Source organism: Panthera pardus, unplaced genomic scaffold (genome assembly GCF_024362965.1).
Source record: "Panthera pardus isolate Hobbes unplaced genomic scaffold, ASM2436296v1 HiC_scaffold_20, whole genome shotgun sequence".
NCBI lineage: Eukaryota > Metazoa > Chordata > Mammalia > Carnivora > Felidae > Panthera > Panthera pardus.
The window spans coordinates 43,635,401-43,652,740 of NW_026526766.1; the positions used below are offsets into that span (position 1 = coordinate 43,635,401).

General features: G+C 42.7%; 1 long non-coding RNA gene across 1 annotated transcript; it reads right to left on the bottom strand.

Moving 5' to 3' along the window:
* Positions 1-532: 532 nt before the first annotated feature.
* LOC128778684 (uncharacterized) lies at positions 533-15,118 on the bottom strand. The gene is made up of 2 exons (XR_008424420.1): positions 14,951-15,118; positions 533-735 (listed from the first exon to the last, which is right to left on the bottom strand). It is a non-coding gene; the product is annotated as an uncharacterized LOC128778684 (long non-coding RNA).
* Positions 15,119-17,340: the final 2,222 nt, after the last annotated feature.

Genomic DNA, 17,340 nt, shown 5'->3' on the forward strand with positions numbered 1-17,340 from the left:
CTTCTCCTCAGGTGGCTGCTTCAGCAATTGTGTCGGAGGCAAAAGCTGTGGTCAGCCACCCTTGGGAACCTGTCATTGTGGCCTGGCTTCATCTTTGTGAAGATGCCTGAGCCTTCCACTTCTGGGGTCCTCCTATTGGTCAAGAGCAAGGAGGAAGTAGGGGCAGGAGAGGAGTGATCTGTTCCAGGGTTTTGTTTAACTATGTTAATTTTGGAAAGATGACTGAACCAAACATTTCAGGAGTGACTTGGCTGTTATGTTCCCTGTCATTCTACATCCTAGCTCTGGAACGTGATTTGGCAAACATGCTTTTTCCTGGCTTCTGACAGAGCCAAAATTAACGGTCCTTAATGACTCAACAAAGAACTGAGAAAGTTAGGGGAAATATGACTTTACGAACCACTGCCAGTGCCATTTCCGGAATTGCCCTGCTCTCTGAGCTACAGAACGAAAACTCCAAGGTCAGGTTCAATTTGCATCAACCCAGGATGAGTCATTCCTTTCATCCCAGCCAATTAATTCAAGTTCTGCATTCGATTTAGTATTTTATTACAGAAAAATCCAAAAGGCTTCAGTAAGTGAAGACAAAGGGATATATCATGATCTCCAAAGTTCAGCAGATATGCAGAAACACACTGCTGTAAATGCTGTGAAATTCATCCAGATTTCAGAGTTGATCTTCTAAAATTTAAGACCATACTGGGATTGAGTAATCCTGACGTCATTTTAACAGATCTGTAAAAACAAACAAGGCAAAATCAATCTGTCTTAGATAATCTTCAAATGTTAGAATACTGAAATGAAAAAAAATAGGCACGGAACAAAGTTATGCTTGTGAGAATGGCATCTACGATAACAATGTCGCTCTTCCAAGGCTATAAAAATTTTCAAGTTTGGCTTTAGCAAACTAAAACCACTCTAGTCTGCTGTTCCAGAAGAAAGGGAAAATCATTCTTCTGAAACTGAGAAATAGATCAGCTAGCCACTATACCTCCCCTCCACCATTTACTCTGATTAGATATAACAGCACAGTAATGGAATATGGACTCAAAGACACGTCTTCCTCCCCTCCCCCTTTCCACACAAAGGGGCTTTGGGCTGGTTTTACAGACTGAAAGATGTAATCTTAAAAATGCAAATAATTAGGGGCGCCTGGGTGGCGCAGTCGGTTGGGCGTCCGACTTCAGCCAGGTCACGATCTCGCGGTCTGTGAGTTTGAGCCCCGGGTCAGGCTCTGGGCTGATGGCTCAGAGCCTGGAGCCTGTTTCCGATTCTGTGTCTCCCTCTCTCTCTGCCCCTCCCCCATTCATGCTCTGTCTCTCTCTGTCCCAAAAATAAATAAATGTTGAAAAAAAAAAATTTAAAAATTTAAAAATGCAAATAATTAAATGCATATGTACCAAGGTAATATACAGCTGAATTAAATTGAATGTCATACATATAATACATGCTGGTGTTTTATTCCCCTTCCCACTCCACTCTTGCAAATTTTCTGCTTCTTAAACCATCCTCTCAGAGTTGAGAGGACACCATATAGCACTTAGATTAAAGTTTTAGATAAGAAGGAGAGGTATGGGGGGGGGGGTGCCTGGATGGCTCAGTCGGTTAAGCGTCCAACTCTTAGTTTCAGCTCTTCATGATCTCACATTCGTGAGATTAAGCCCTGTGTCAGCCTCTGTGCTCACAGCGTGGACTGGCTTGGGATTCTCTCTCTCCCCCTCTCTCTGTCCCTACCCTGTTCTGTCTTGCTCTCAAAATAAATAAATAAACTTTTTTTTAAAGGAGAGTTATTGGGAGGGAGAATGTGTTGGAAATAACAATTTCCTTTTTTGAAATATCATTTTATTTTTGATCAATAAACACTATGATCTTACTGTAAAATAAAATTGTGTTTAATTATAAAAATAATATATGAAAATGTAATCTATGCCTATTGAAGAAAAAAATTAAATGTAAACATGAATAAAATAATAATAATCACCCATGACTCTATATCACCTAGTGATAAACACTGTTGATATTTTAGATTATAGCATTTCCATATTTTTTCTATGTAAGTGTATCTATCTAATCTTATACTTTCATAAAACTAGGTTTATGTTATGACTACTATTTGGTAGCTTGCTTTTTCACTAAATATATCCTGAACATTAAATATTCAACAGTTGTGTGTCCAGGTTGGCTGTTTACCCAGTGGCCCACATGACTCCAGTCTGAGTAATGTGACTCTTTAGTTGAATAAGTCTCTTTGGAGACAAAAGACTTATAAACACTGAGGCAGAGAATACAGAACCCAGGTTAAATTTATTTATTTATTTGTTTAAATTTCTTTTAATGTTTATTTATTTTTGAGAGAGAGAGAGCACTAGCGAGGGAGGGGCAGAGACAGAAAGGGAGACGCAGAATCTGAAACAGGCCCCAGGCTCTGAGCTGTTAGCACAGAGCCCGACGTGGGGCTCAAACTCAGGAATGGTGAGATCATGACCTGAGCCAAAGTTGTACGCTCAGTCGACTGAGCCACTCAGGTGCCCCAAACCCAGTTTGGATTTGGAGGACAGAAATGTTATAGCCTTTTTTAGGTTCAAACTAAAGCAGTGCTAACCAAGGCCCAAGGACTTCAGTCTATAGTTCTAAAGCTCTTTTTTAAACATTATCTTCCTAAAAATGTATGTAAAAAAGAATTCCATTTGAACAGAATGTGTGTTTAAATAACCAAAGCAAACCAATTTTTTATTTGCATGTGAACTTGTAGTTAACACAATGACCTTCATACTTTCATAAAGAAATATCATTGCTCCCTGTGTCTTTATCTAGAAGATAAGGAAACAGACACGGTATTTAAAACCCCCAAGGTTGTCATTAGGATGAATAAAAATAATTCATGGTCAACTGTTTTTGAAAAATACAAACAATATAGCAATTCTGGAGGGAAAAATAAAAAGAAACATCATAGCTATCCCTAAGTTGAAATAAAAGGAGGAAGGAAAACGTCTCATATAACTATAAAATATCTATTTATTGAAAGCTTATTAAAGCACGGGAATTTTATCTTTTTAAGTTTTATTTATCTACTTTTAATGTTTATTTTCAGAGAGAGAGAGCATGAGCAGGGGAGGGGCAGAGAGAGAGGGAGACGGAGAATCCCAAGCAGGCTCCCTGCTATGAGCTCAAAGCCCACCCTGAAGCTCAAACCCCATGAGCCATGAGGTCATGACCTAAACCAAAATCAAGAGTCAGACACTTAAGCGACTGAGCCACCCAGGTGCCCCAAAGTATGGGAATTTTAGAAGGAAATATACAAAAATATTAATTATAGTTATCATTGGGTGGGAGGATTACAGTTCATTTTTCTTCATATTGTTTATCTCTATTCTTTAAAATGAACTATATCACAATAAATAAAATATAACACGTGATAGAATAAATTTTTTTTGTTTTTTTAAGTTTTTAAAAAAAAATTTTTAATGTTTCTTTATTTTTGAAAGATACAGAGAGTGAGTGGGAGAGGGGCAGAGAGAGAGGGAAATAGAATCTGAAGCAGGCTTCAGGCTCTGAGCTGTCAACACAGAGCCCGACGCGGGGCTTGAATTCATGAAATGTGAGATCATGGCCTGAGCCGAAGTCGGACACTTAACCAACTAAGCCACCCAGGTGCCCCAAGGCTTTTTTTAATGATGATTTTTAAATTTTATTTATTTTGAGAGAGAGAGAGTGAGGGGGGATGCAGAAAGAGGAAGAGAGAGAGAGAGAATGAGAGAGGATCCTGCACTGTGAGCCCAGAGCCCAAGGCAGGGCTTCATCTCATGAACGGTGAGATCATGCCCTGAGCCGAAATCAAGAGTCAGATATTTAACAACTGAGCCACCCAGGTGCCCCTTAATGAAGATTTGTATTAGATCGTACTTAATGCTCAAAAGCTAAACAACTAGCCACAGGAGTCCTTGATGATTGCTAAATTCTATCTAGCAACTTGATTACAGAAAGCCAGTAACTGGACACAGTTTACCTGTTCTAGAAAACCCAACTGAACTTTACACATTTACTGGAGCCAGGAATTCCTATAGCTGCTTAGAGATGGCCATTTAGGAAGTCTCAAAATTGCAAATCTATTTCATGAACCAAGACATATTCTATCAAACATTCTGAAAAAGTTGGGTGTGGGAGCATACACTGAGCGGGGGCAGCAACAGTAGCACAGGACCCATTCCTAGACCCCTTTTGGGCCTCTGCACCTGCTTTCTCCAAGAAACACACATCCCCAACCAGCTGGCACCAATGTCTGGAACTGATTGGTGGTGGTACATCCCCAAAGGTACAAGGTTTCACCTCCAGGATGGGGTCTTCTAACCAAACACTTCCTTAAGAATTTTCCTTAAGTCCCCCCTCCAGGGGACATCTAAGATATGGCTTCTTCCCTTCATGTATTCATAAGAACTTCAAGGATCCTTGGGCAGAAGCCATACTTAGCCCACCATGTTCTGGACAGCTGTCCAACAGGTGAGTGCATATGTGGGTCATAATTCATAACCAGTTACTTTGTTTATTTATAGGTAATTCTCACGAGGACATTCTGTAACTGAAGTCAATTTTAACATATCCGTGTTAAATAAATGATCTAGCCACCTAGTTCTAGCACCATTTCCCATGAAAGATAAAAATCAAGAACTGGAGAGCACTTCCCAGAAAAAGAGTAGGGGCGATTTTATCACATTTATTCTGTCTCTTTTATACTCAAATGTATACACAGCTTGATACCTATACCCCAAACTACCAAGGAATCTCAGTTTGTGGCGCATTTTTTTTTTCTTGGTCACAGATGTGTGCTAAGACATACACAATCTGCTTCAAAATCACAAAGTATGCCATCTTGAGAGACATACCAAATAACTTGGGTAAGTGGTTAGGGATTGAAAACACTCCCACTTCTCATATTACATATTTCTTGAAACATATGAAAATGTTTAATGAGCCTGTATTTCTACTTTTGTAAGCATAACAAAATTTAAAAACAAAAAGCATCATAACGTGAGCGACTTGAAGCTTTCCCATAATGATCGGGTACAGGGGAAGGATGTCCCTTCTCACCATTCCCTTTTAACATTGTACTGAAAATCCTAACTAATACAGTAAGACAAGAAAAGGCAATAAAAGGTACAGTTTGGAAAGGAAGGAATGAATGGTTTTTGTTCACAGATGACATGATAGTCCATGTAGAAAAGCCAAAAGAATTGAAAAAAGCATTCCTGGAATAAGTGATCATAACAATGATTATTGCAGAATACGAGGTTAATTAATACACAGAAAGCAGCATGGGTAACTCATATTTCCATCATTAGAGTCACAAAAACTTTCTTTTGAAGTCTGGCCCACCTTTGAGAATCCGTAATACGATCGTCAAGCAGCTGTGGAGTCCCTGAGAAGACCTGGCAACTCCTCACCAATCCTCTGAATACATAGGAAATTAGACATATAAATCTTGGGAAAAGTGGAAACCCCCAGGCTTCCTTTTGCTGTGACTCCTCTTGGGTCTGCAGGCACTATCTCCTGCCACCACTCCCCCCCCCCCCCCCCACATCATAATGAACAGTTTCCTTTCGGGTCCTTGCCCATACCCCCCCAGCAACCACCACCACCATCACCCATAGCCCTCATCCTCCACTTCTTGTTTGTAATTGATTTCCCAGGCCTCTCATAAAATGGCTAATGGCCATAGGAGTCTAATCTAGTATTGCCTGTTGGCAACCACAGGCCTCATGCTTAGTCAAAGATGTGTGTTAAAACTAAACTGTTACATAGAGTTCTCAAAACGTGTGGACGGAGCATGTTGGAGATGAGGTGAGGAACTTCTGTGCTCTTGGGTATGCAAATCATTTAACACGGTGCATATTGCCCAGGGGGGCCAAGATCACAGTCTTCCATGATGCCCAAAAGAACAATACATTGTATTCAAGGAGGCCCCAACTTGCAACCAGTGCAATAAATGGGGAATTCACGACCCCTACGCTTGAAGAGTCCCAAATACAGTTAATGTCTGAAGATTCTGACTGTTGTAAAGAGGCGAGGTATTATTGTTCCTGTGGTTCCTTGTGATTTCTTCACCAAATCAAGTCCTGATGCTCAAGCTCTCACTTGCCCCTGGCCTTTCTAGCTTTGGCACTCTCCTGTTCTCCAGCCACACTTCCTATCTCTAGGGGTATAAGAGCAGGAGGTAAGCATTATAATGCTCAGGTCGGCTGCCTATGAAGGTTGCTTCCACAAGACTGCTTATCGAAGTTGCTCAAAATCCCCTCTACCATCCTTACAATGCAGCCCTTCTTCTTTTTTGTTTTTGATTTTTTTTAATGTTTATTTATTTTTGAGAGACAGAATCCGAGTGGGGGAGGGGGCAGAGAGAGAGGGAGACACAGAATTTGAAGAAGGCTCCAGGCTCCGAGCTGTCAGTGCAGATCTGACATGGGGCTCAAACCCACGAACTGTGAGATCATGACCTGAGCTGAAGTCAGACGCTCAACCGACTCAACCACCCAGGCGCCCCCACCCTGCCTTTTTAAATTTTTTTTAATGTTTATTTATTGTACCCCTTCTTCTATGCATCCCTTCAGGGCCAACTACTCCCAGAACATTGGCCCCCCTAAAGGTTCTTGCTTTCTTTCCTGGCCAAGCGCACCTTAGGAAGCAAGCCCTAATTGTTCTGACAAAACATTCTGTCCATTCAGAAGGAACTCCCAATGGAGTCCTTGGAACTCATGTCAAAGGCCTGCCAGATTGCTGCCAGCCAGTTCCAGGAAGAGCCTAGAAGTAAGAGCCTGCTGACTCCTGTACCTCCTCCCCTACCCCATATTATATGGTGTCATGCACACGGCTTACAATGTCCCCATTCTTCTAGTGACACCATTTTGATAGACTTAAACAGCTTCCTCTTTAGACTAGCATTTGTGGATTTATGACATTCTCTGCCAAACCATAAGGAGACCTCAAATGGTAGTTCTTCTGGCCTGTGTACATTTCTAGAATCTCTAAGTTGGCCAGCATAATTACAAACCCCAGAATATTGATAAAGACAATGGAAAGTGGAGATTGAGAATGGTAGATGGCAAATTAACAAAGAACAGCAACATGTGGCACCTGGCTGGCTCAGTCAGAAGACCACGCAACACTTGATCTCGGGGTCATAAGTTTGAGCCCCGGGTTGGGCGTAGAGTTTACTCAAAAATAAAAGAATATGTGAACTCTTAAAAAAAAAAATAACAACAAAAGAAACCTCAAAGTCTGCATCTAAACTAAACAGAAGCTTCGTGAAACTGAATCTTGTTAAGTGTACATGTGTAATTTAATAGAGCATAGGGGCACCAGCCTGGCTCAGTCGGTGGAGCATGTGACTCTCAATCTCAGGGTTGTGAGTTCAAGCCTCAAATGGGTGTGGAGCCAACTTAACAAAAAAAAATAGTGATTGATCATAATTTAATAAAGCACAATTCCATCTTTAACAAGATAGAATTATTTCAATTTATATGCCTATGTAATATGCCAGACATAATCACATATACATAAATATTTTAAATAATGAAGTATTAAAAATGCAGCAAGCTGGTGGCAAAAAGGATGTGTCCATCTAGTGACTCAAGGTGAAATGAATTTCATGAAAAGAAAGACAATATAGTGCATTGATTAGAAGCACAGCCTAGGGGTTCCTAGGTGGCTCAGTTGGTTAAGCTTCTGACTCTTGATTTCAGTTCAGGTCATGATCCGAGGGTTATGGGTTCAAACCCCATCTCAGGCTCTGGACTGAGCATGGAGTTTGCTTAGGATTCTCTCTCTCTCTCCAGGCACCTGGGTGGCTCCGTTGGTTAAGTGTCTGACTTCAGCTCAGGTCATGATCTTGTGGTTCGTGAGTTCTAGCCCCACGTCGGGCTCTGTGCTGACAGCTTGGAGCCTGCTTCAGATTCTGTGTCTCCCTCTCTCTCTGCCCCTCCCCTGCTCATGCTCTCTCTCTCCCAAAAATAAAAAACATTAGAACATTTTTAAAAATTTCTCTCTTTCTCTCCCTCTGTCTCTTTCTCTCCCCCTCTCTGCCCCTGTCCCCCACCTCATGCATGTGTGCTTTCTCTCTCTCTCAAAATAAAAGTAAAAAGAAGATGTAGCATAACTAGAATCACCCAGATCTATGTTAGATGCCAAAACAGTATTCAACTTGCAGGAAATGCCTCTAAGAGAAAGTAGGAGGGAACCAGGAGAGGCTGAGAGAGCCATCAGACTGTAATGCAGTCCTGGGAGTGAAGAAGAGAAGGAAGGAAGGGGGGGTGGGTGGAAGCATAATAGTTCAGTGTTTTCTTTTCTTTTTTTCTTTTTTTAATGTTATTTTTGAGAGAGAGGGAGAGAGTGCAAGTGAGGGAGGGGCACAGAGAGAGGGAGACAGAGGATCCAAAGTAGCTTCTATGCTGATGGCAGAGAGCCCGATATGGGGCTCAAACTCATGAACCATGAGATCATGACCCGAGCCAAAGTCGGATGCTTAACTGAATGAGCCACCCAGGTGCCCCAGTTTACAATGTTTTCTGAGGAAATTACAGCAAGGCTGTCAGGGAGCACTCAGGCCACCAGAGAAGTCCTGCGTCTCCAGAGAAGGAGCCTGCCCTCATATCTCTGCTGTACTCCATCACCGGCATGGGCAGCCATTAGCCTGGCCGCAGCTCAAACACATGGGTGGATTTCAGAACACTGGCGGGGCCCTCAGTCAATTGCTCCCTGCGGTTGGAAGGATATCTGAGATATCCCTGGAAGGTTATCATGGCCACCACACTTAGCTTCCTCTTCGGTAAGACAGGGCAAAATCCATACTCACCTCCTAGGGCAGTTGTGTCACTCAGAGGAAGCAGTGGTTATGAACACTTTGTAAACAGTCACATATGTAATGTGTAAACTATTCACACAGGACAACGCCCCAGTCATGAGTGTGGTTCCCATGCCACATCCCTGTCTGCCTCCTTCAATACAAGCCTAAAGCCGTGGGCTCTACCACCAGTCTGACTCTGAACCCCTCATTCTTCTGGGCTACCCAACCTGGTTACTTCCTGGCCCACCCCCGTCCGGAAGCAGGAATGGAAAATGTAGACCTTTGGCTCATAGCCAAAAACATCCTCAAATAGACAGAGCCGGCTTGTTGCTGTTGGGTTGGTCCGGCCCCATGATGCCCCACTTCACGAAGCTGGACGTTGACTTCTTTGCTTCTGGGCACGGCAAGTTCTGCAATTTAACACTTATTGTACTGAAAGAGGCAGAGTCTTAGACTGTGAGAGGTCTACATCTATTTTTATTTTATTTATCTTCAAATAGGTACTATGTACATATAATCTGATGTACAAAACTTGCAAAAGGAAATTCAGTGAGAAGTTTCCCTTCCCTTCTTGCCCTCTAGTTACAAACTTCCCCTCCCTGGAGGCCACTAATGTTACTATTTTCTTGTGTATCCCCTCATACATTTTATGTATATTTATTTATTTCTTTTGAGAGAGAGTGCAGGCACACATGCATTCAAGCAGGGGAGAGACAGAGAGAGAGGGAGAGAGAAACCCAAGCAGGCTCCATGCTGTCAGCATGGACCACGATGCAAGGCTCGATCCCACAAACTGTGAGATCGTGACCTGAGCTGAAAGCAAGGGTCGAATGCTCGACCAAATCAGCCACCCAGGTGCCCCTATGCTTATAATTTCTTAAACGGCTAAGAGAAAGTCCCTCAGAGGGCACCCACTGTTCAGACTAAGCTAACATTATTTGGATACATCTACTGTATTTATCTCATTTCTACCTTATGGAAACCACGAGAGAGGTAGGAAACATAATTTTTTCAAGGTTTTATTATAAATACTTTCAAATATGCAGGGAAGCTGAAAGAACTGTTCAGTGAACACGTACACACCCACCGCTTAATAATTTGCTGTCTTTGCTTTAGTTATTGTTTCCAGTATGTTGTGGGGAAACCATCCAGATGGTCTAGGTAATTTACTAGAAGTCTGTTGACAGTGTGTGTTAGTACTTTCTTCATCTCATCACACGACTTTGCTAGGGGGGAAAGGTATTAATGGTTTGTTGCAAAGCCCTCAGATGCCATCTTGCCTCTCACTGACTCCTTTTCTAGTCCAGCATTTCAAGCAAAGTCCAAAGAGATCTAAGTTCCCTTGTGTCTGAATGTGGTCTGCAGATAAGCCCCAGAGAACAAAAGTTCTCTTTTTCCCTTGTAATTTCCCTGCCCTTTGGTAGCACGTGGTGCTATGCTTCCCGACTTTAACCTCCCTTGGTTCAAGGCTCCATTCTTTTGAAGAATGAAGAACAGGAGCTTTTCGACATGCGAGAAAAGGAAACCAGACAGGCCAGCATGCCCATCCATCTTCCTTTACGTCAACAGCTTACGTGGACCACCACCTTGCTACTTAGACTGTGGTTCATGCATGGATCAGCTGTATTACATCATTAAAGTCCAATCTCAGACCCATCCAGACCCAGTGGGTGAAAACCTGCATGTTAATGGTGCCCAGGTGATTCCTATCCATATGCTAGACCCCTACCTTCTCCCTTCAACCAGAGTTAGAAAGGAGACCAAAGTAATTTGCTAGATAAATCCCAGGTGAAGATGAAAATCAATTAATAGAATTTATCTTAAGAAATACATTTCCTCGGGGCGCCTGGGTGGCTCAGTGGGTTGGGTGTCTCACCTCGGCTCAGGTCATGATCTCACGGTTTGTGAGTTTGAGCCCCACGTGGGGCTCTGTGCTGACAGCTGGGAGCCTGGAGCCTGCTTCGGATTCTGTGTCTACCCCTCTCTGTGACCCTCCCCCACTCCTGCTCTGTCTTTGTCTCTCTCAAAAAATAAATAAACATTAAAAAAAAGAGAAATACATTTCCTCTTTTATTTATTTTGGGAAAGAGAGAGCTGGCGTGTGCAAGTGTGTGTGTACACGAGCTGGGGAGGGACAAAGAGAGAGGGGGAAAGAGAATCCCACGGAGCTTCTACACTTAGCTTGAGAAGCTCAGCGAGGGCTCAGTCTCACCAATAGTGAAATCATGACCTGAGCCAAAATAAAGCCAGACGCTCAACCAACTGTGCCACCTAAGCCGCCCCCCATTTCCTTTTTAAAAATCTCCTTTGCCTCTTCACTCCCCTTCTTCACAATCTCCAGTACCACTTATTGAGCCCCTATTCTGTAACAGACACATTATTTTCCTAATCCTCAGAACATTTAAAAAGATATTAAAAAAAAATTTTTTTAACATTTATTTATTATTGAAAGATAAAGAGAGTCAGAGCGTGAGCAGGGGAGGGGCAGAGGGAGAGGGAGACACAGAATCTGAAGCAGGCTCCAGGCTCGGAGCTGTCAGCACGAAGCCCAACACGGGGCTCGAACCCACGAACCGCGAGATCATGACCCAAGCCGAAGTCGGATGCTTAACCGACTGAGCCACCCATGTGCCCCTTAAAAAGATATTTTTATTCTTCATGTGCACATAAGGCTCAGAGGGTTAGAAATACAAAGTTAAACAGCTGTAAATGTGCAGCATAGAAGTGTCCCTTTCAGAGCCCTGCTGCTCTCTTTCCCCTGCATGACTCTGGCTCTCAAAGCCCTGGCAATTGCCCCTTCCTAGACCTTGCCCATCTGGGCCAGAGGCCTTGTGTTTGCCTGTCACCCAAGGTTTCTGGATTTGTCTCTCCCTCTCCACCCCTTTCTCATGTCTCTTTCACTGCTAGCTTACCTGGAACTTGTTCTCTCAGCTCCTAAGCATCAAGAAGCTATTCTTATTATCTGGGAATAGCGGGAAACACCTGTGCCTTGTAACTGTGGTCCTCTATGGGCGGCAGAGGAGGGAGAAGTGAGAACATGACAGGCAGGTGAAGAAGTCCTAGGGCAGGTGGGATGCAGTGTGCCAGGGCATGCCCTGTTTCAATCCAGATAAGGAACTCCAGTGACTGCTAGGTATATGGTACCCATGCTGGGTAGAAAGATCCCATAAAATGTGATCCCTGCCCTTAAGGAACATTAATCCAGTAGGGGAGCTGGGACCTGGATACATAAAAGCCCACTGAGGGAAGCACCTAGAAGCATAGAGGAGACTGTTTCTGGTGGGTGAAATTCTAGAAGACTCCACAGAGCAAGTAGCATTTGAGGATCGCCAAGTGGAAAGGCAGGTTGGGAGGGAAAAGGGGTGACAGGAAAGGGGAGAACATGCAGAAAGAGAGAAGAGAAAACGTCTTTGCAGAGTGGCAGGCTAGAGTCCTGTGTGGCTGAACCATAAAGTATGTTAGAGGCCAGTAGAAGGAGATTAAGGAGGTAGGTTGGGAATGGCTCATGGGAATCACTGAAGTTTGAGAAGTGATATGGTCAGAAGTGGACAATTATGTTACCATGTTGGCACAGAAAATGGATCAAAGCAGAAGCAGACAGTGACCAGCTGAGGGAGGTGACCGATATATACCTAGAATGAACCTCCGAGAACATGTAGATAAGTGGCTTTCAAACTTTTGGCCATGAAACCCTTTCTGCAAATGAGATCTTGCTCAGCTGTGTCAACAAAATGGATTAAAGTTAAATTGTTCATTCCCTGTCATTCTTTCTCTCTGAGCAGATTCTGCAGGGGCTTCTTTTTTGAAAATCAGTGATCAACAGAAATCAGCAAACTATAACCAAATCCTGCCTGCCTCTTGTTTTTGAAAATAAAACTCTATTGGAAGACAACTATGCCCATTTGATTATATATTGTCTACAGCTGCTTTCATGCTATAATGACAGAATTGAGTAATGGAGACAGAGGCTATTTGGCCATGTACAGAAAAGGTTTGTCAAGCCCTTATCTAGAGACTTGTTACTCAAAATTTGGTCCCCAAACCAGCTATGTCAGCCTGCACTCATTGTCCCTACATGCACAGAGAGCTCGGGGTAGGGAAGGTTGATTTAGGAGTCATTACCTTGGAGGAAGTAATTGGAGTTAGGAGTTGTGCAATTTGGTGAAGGGTCAAGAAAGAGTCCAGAGAGAAAAGAAAGGAGGGTTTTAAGGAGAAAACCTTAAAGAACACCCAGTTTTAGGGAACTGGCCAAAAGAGTCAGAAGAAATCACTGGGGAAAGTGCCAGCTCTCACTGGCACCAGTAAATCTTGACCCATTGACCTTTCTAACGTTTTTGATGAAAAATCGGAACTCTTCCTCTCTCTTCCAAATGCCTTGAAAAGTGTGCATTTTAAGAATCGAGGACAAATGACACAGGATATATATACTCTTGTTTCCCATTGTATAAAATGCCTCTATACACCTCTCTCTGTACCTTCTTCATGGCAGTGTTTTGAGGGGATTAATATTTAGTCTTCAAATGTAAATTCCTCTCTAAGATGAAATGTACATAATGCTGTGTTTATCAGACATCTGTAGAATATGGTCCATTCCTTGCCTCATTTAAAGGCATATGCTACTTTTTATTTTGACATACACATCAGGAAGATTACCAGACAATTCAAATGCATGACACATTTTTACAATCCCAGTCTTTACGCGCCTTGTCTGCAGACAACCTCTTACTTTCTTTTATTGTTAATTTTTTTAAGTGTTTATTTATTTTTGAGAGAGAGACAGAGGGTGAGTGGGGGAGGTGCAGAGAGAGGGAGACACAGAATCTGAAGCATTCCAAGTCCTGAGCTGTCAGCACAGAGCCCAACCCAGGGCTCGAACAGTGAGATCATGACCTGAGCCGAAGTCAGACACTTAACTAACTGAGCCACCCAGACGCCCCCAACCTCTTTCTTTTCTCCTTCAGGGACTGTACATGACAGATAGAAGGAGCTCAGAGCAAATGGGAAGTCCAGAGTTTCCGGTATTACTGGTTTATAAGAAAAAAATTTACCTGAGCATGTCTCTGAAATTGCTTTTACCAACTTTCATTATCTCTTGATTGAAAGATTTCTTTTTTGAAGAGTCAGGATGATGAACTGAAGCTTGTTGGCCTTTTGCTGGGACCAGATTTTTAAGATGAAAGTAGATATTTAGTTTACTCTGTATACCTTTTTATAAAAACTCTATATATCTTGGAAAAGGCCCACGGAGATCTGCCTTTAACGATTGTTAGTTGCTTTTAAGGCAGAAGATTCTGATTGCTGAGATTTTCCTCAAAGCAATTTTCTTTTTTTTTTTTTTAATTAAAAAATGGCTATCACAATAAGTCCTATTATCAAAGCAATTTTCTAACACATATGTTTTACCAATGGCTTCTATTTTTCTCCTTATTTCTCTTCTGTAACCCTGAGTCACTGACCAAGTGTCGAATATTCCAAAGGGAAAGAGTTAACAAATATTTTCCAAGATGGTAGTATCGGTGTTAATCCTAAAGTCCTTGTAAGAATAATTTTTTAATGGTATATGTACTTTATTTGAACTCCACTGATCTGTACCAATTATCTTTCTAGATCAATGCTATCTAACAGAGTTTCCTGCAAGCAATGGATGGAAATATTCTATACCTGTGCTAACCATATACTAGCCACTAACCACATGAGTCTATTGAGCACTTAAAATGTGAATAATATGACTAAGGAAGGGAAGTTTACATCTTATTTATTTTTAATTTTTTTAATGTTTATTTATTTTGGAGACAGAGGTAGAGTGTGAGTGGGGGAGGGGCAGAGAGGGAGAGGGAGACACAAAATCCAAAGCAGGCTCCAGGCTCTGAGCTGTCAGCACAGAGCCAGGTGCGGGGCTCGAACCCACGAACCTGCAAGATCACGACCTGAGTCAAAGTCGGATGCTTAACCAACTGAGCCAACCAGGCACTCCACATTTTATTTATTTTTAAATAATTTAAACTTGAATAGCCACCATACCGGATGGTGCCACTCTAGAATCTTTCAGCCACACCTGAAAGATACACCTTCATTATGAAAGTTAAGGGAGTTGTATCATCTGTTACTTTGACTTACCTCAAAACAAATGACTTAGCAAATGTTGCCTGGCATTTCTTTTACTTGTAAGAAATAGACTCTTCAGGTAATTTCCAATGAACATGATCGATGTACCAGCTAATTTAGTAGAACCCGCAGAAGGATGCAGAAATGAAATGGTGTCCTTCACCATTCTCAAGGAGCCTGGAATCTATTGGAGGAGAAAAGATTGTTAACAATTAAATCCACTACATTGAAGATACAAGGTAATCTAAATAGAGAATCATGCCCTGAGAACAGAGCTGAAGCTGAAGCTCATTCAAACTGGGGGTGTGGTGCCACTAGGCACCAGGAAGCTCTCAGAAAGAGGTGGTGTTGAAGCAGGGTCTTCAAGAATGAGTGAAGAACAAGGAAGGGAACCATATTGGCAAAACGCAGGATATATGTGGGGAAAGCTTAGTGTAGTGAGGCTGGGACAGAGGGTACACTGGAGGATGGAAGGAGATGAGGGCAGAAAGGTAGGTCTGTGAGATCCTTGGAAAGCATACTAAGGGGCTGATCTAGAACAGAGGTGAGCCACTGCACTTGTGGAAGGGAGTGAAATGAAGGGTATTTGGTGGAGGCGGTGGCAGACAAAGAGGCCGGAAGCAGATCAAGGCTTGGTGCAATGAGCTCAATAGTTTAACCTTTATTCGTACAGTGATGCTGGGGAGTCCTTGAAGGAGATTATATGGTTTCTGGGAGCAGTGTGAAGGATAGATTGCAGCAAGATCACCAGAGGATTCAAGAAATATTTAGAAAGGGGTGTCTGGATGACTCAGTCGTTAAGCGCCTGACTTTGGCTTAGGTCACGATCTCACGGTTTGTGAGTTCGAATCCCACATCGGGTGAGCGCGAGCCCTGCTTCAGGTGAACACGAGCCCTACATCAGGTGAGATCATGCCCAGCATCGGGAGACCCCGAGCCCCACACTGGGTGAACTCGAGCCCTGCTTGGGGTGAGCCCTGCTTCTCTCTCTCTCTCTCCCTTTCTCTCTCTCTGCCCCTCCTGGGATTATTTCTCTCTCTCTCTCTCTCTCTTTCTCTCTCTCTGCCCCTCACTCACTTGTGCCCGCTCTCTCTCTCAAAAAAAAAAAAAAATTCAGGAAGGACAGCTATTTTGAAAGAAGAGCTAGTTTTGTCTGCTTTCATGGAAACCTTGAAGAAGTTTGAAATCCCTAGGAAGCCAGAGGTGGGAAAGCAAGTGTTCCTCAGTCTAAAACTTGTCTATACCTTCCTCACGCTGAATGTCATGGGTAATTCTGAGATCCTTCCTAGAATACAAACTTGTCCCACAACATAGTTTGACTTCCCTTACCAGTGTTTTTGGCCTCTACACAGGACTATGGCGCCCACTGGAGCGTTCTCAACTAGCGCAGAGCCATTGGTAATAGAACCATTTCCCAGTCAGAGAATCGTGACTTTCTGGCCCATCACTAGATTGGGTTCCCGGTTGCTCAACTCCGCTTCGTCACCATTTGGCTAAGACGGTAGAGAGCAGAGGTGGTGACGGGTAGGAGAGAAAAACAGGAAGAACAGATAAGAAATGGCAGTAGCAGTAAGGCAGATAGGGGGCTTTGGGTCCTAACAAGTCCATGTCCGAGTGGTTAACAGTATGGGCTCCAAAGCTGGACTGCAAGGCTTCCAAATGTTTCCCTGCCGATAGCCATCTGGTGTAGCCTGCAGGGAATACTTAACCTCTGTGTGTTTCAGTTTCCTTGCTTAGAACAGGAAGAGAATCTAATAGAACCCACCTCTTGTGAGTACTACCTAAAGGGCTTCCAACAATACCTAGCATATAGTGAGGGCTCAATAAATATTATTTATCACTATCACCGCAGAATGAAAAAGATAAGCAAGTGCTGACTTTTTTTTTTTTTTTTTTTTGCAAGTGCTGTTTTCTCTGGCTGAGATTGGAAGACTGGTTTTAACTTCAAATGCATGTGCTGATAACATTTATGAAATGTCTAGATGTCTCAAGTATCAATATACAGTATTAAAAAGAATTATTAGGCCCAGGTACAGTACTCTCAGTAATTTCAGGGAAACAGGTATCTAGATGAAAGTTCAGAAAGGAGTACGTGTCATTGCAACACAAACTAGACCAAAGTTCAGAGCTAGATAGAGTTGCTAAGTTACCTGACCCGTTAACCTTTTAGCACCACAAGGTGGATGTCAAACTTAACAGGACGTGACTCAGATCTAAAACAAAGTTAGTCCCGCGCACGATCAAAAGTTGTGCAAGAGAAAAAGGATGAATGTTAAATGTCACGATGATGTGGTGATATATTGCTCAAGACACTGGTGTGCAATCTATCTTGTCAGGAATCACATCATCGTCTCACTTGAAAAAAGTTTTCCACTTCCCCTGGACACTTTCATCCCCCGGGT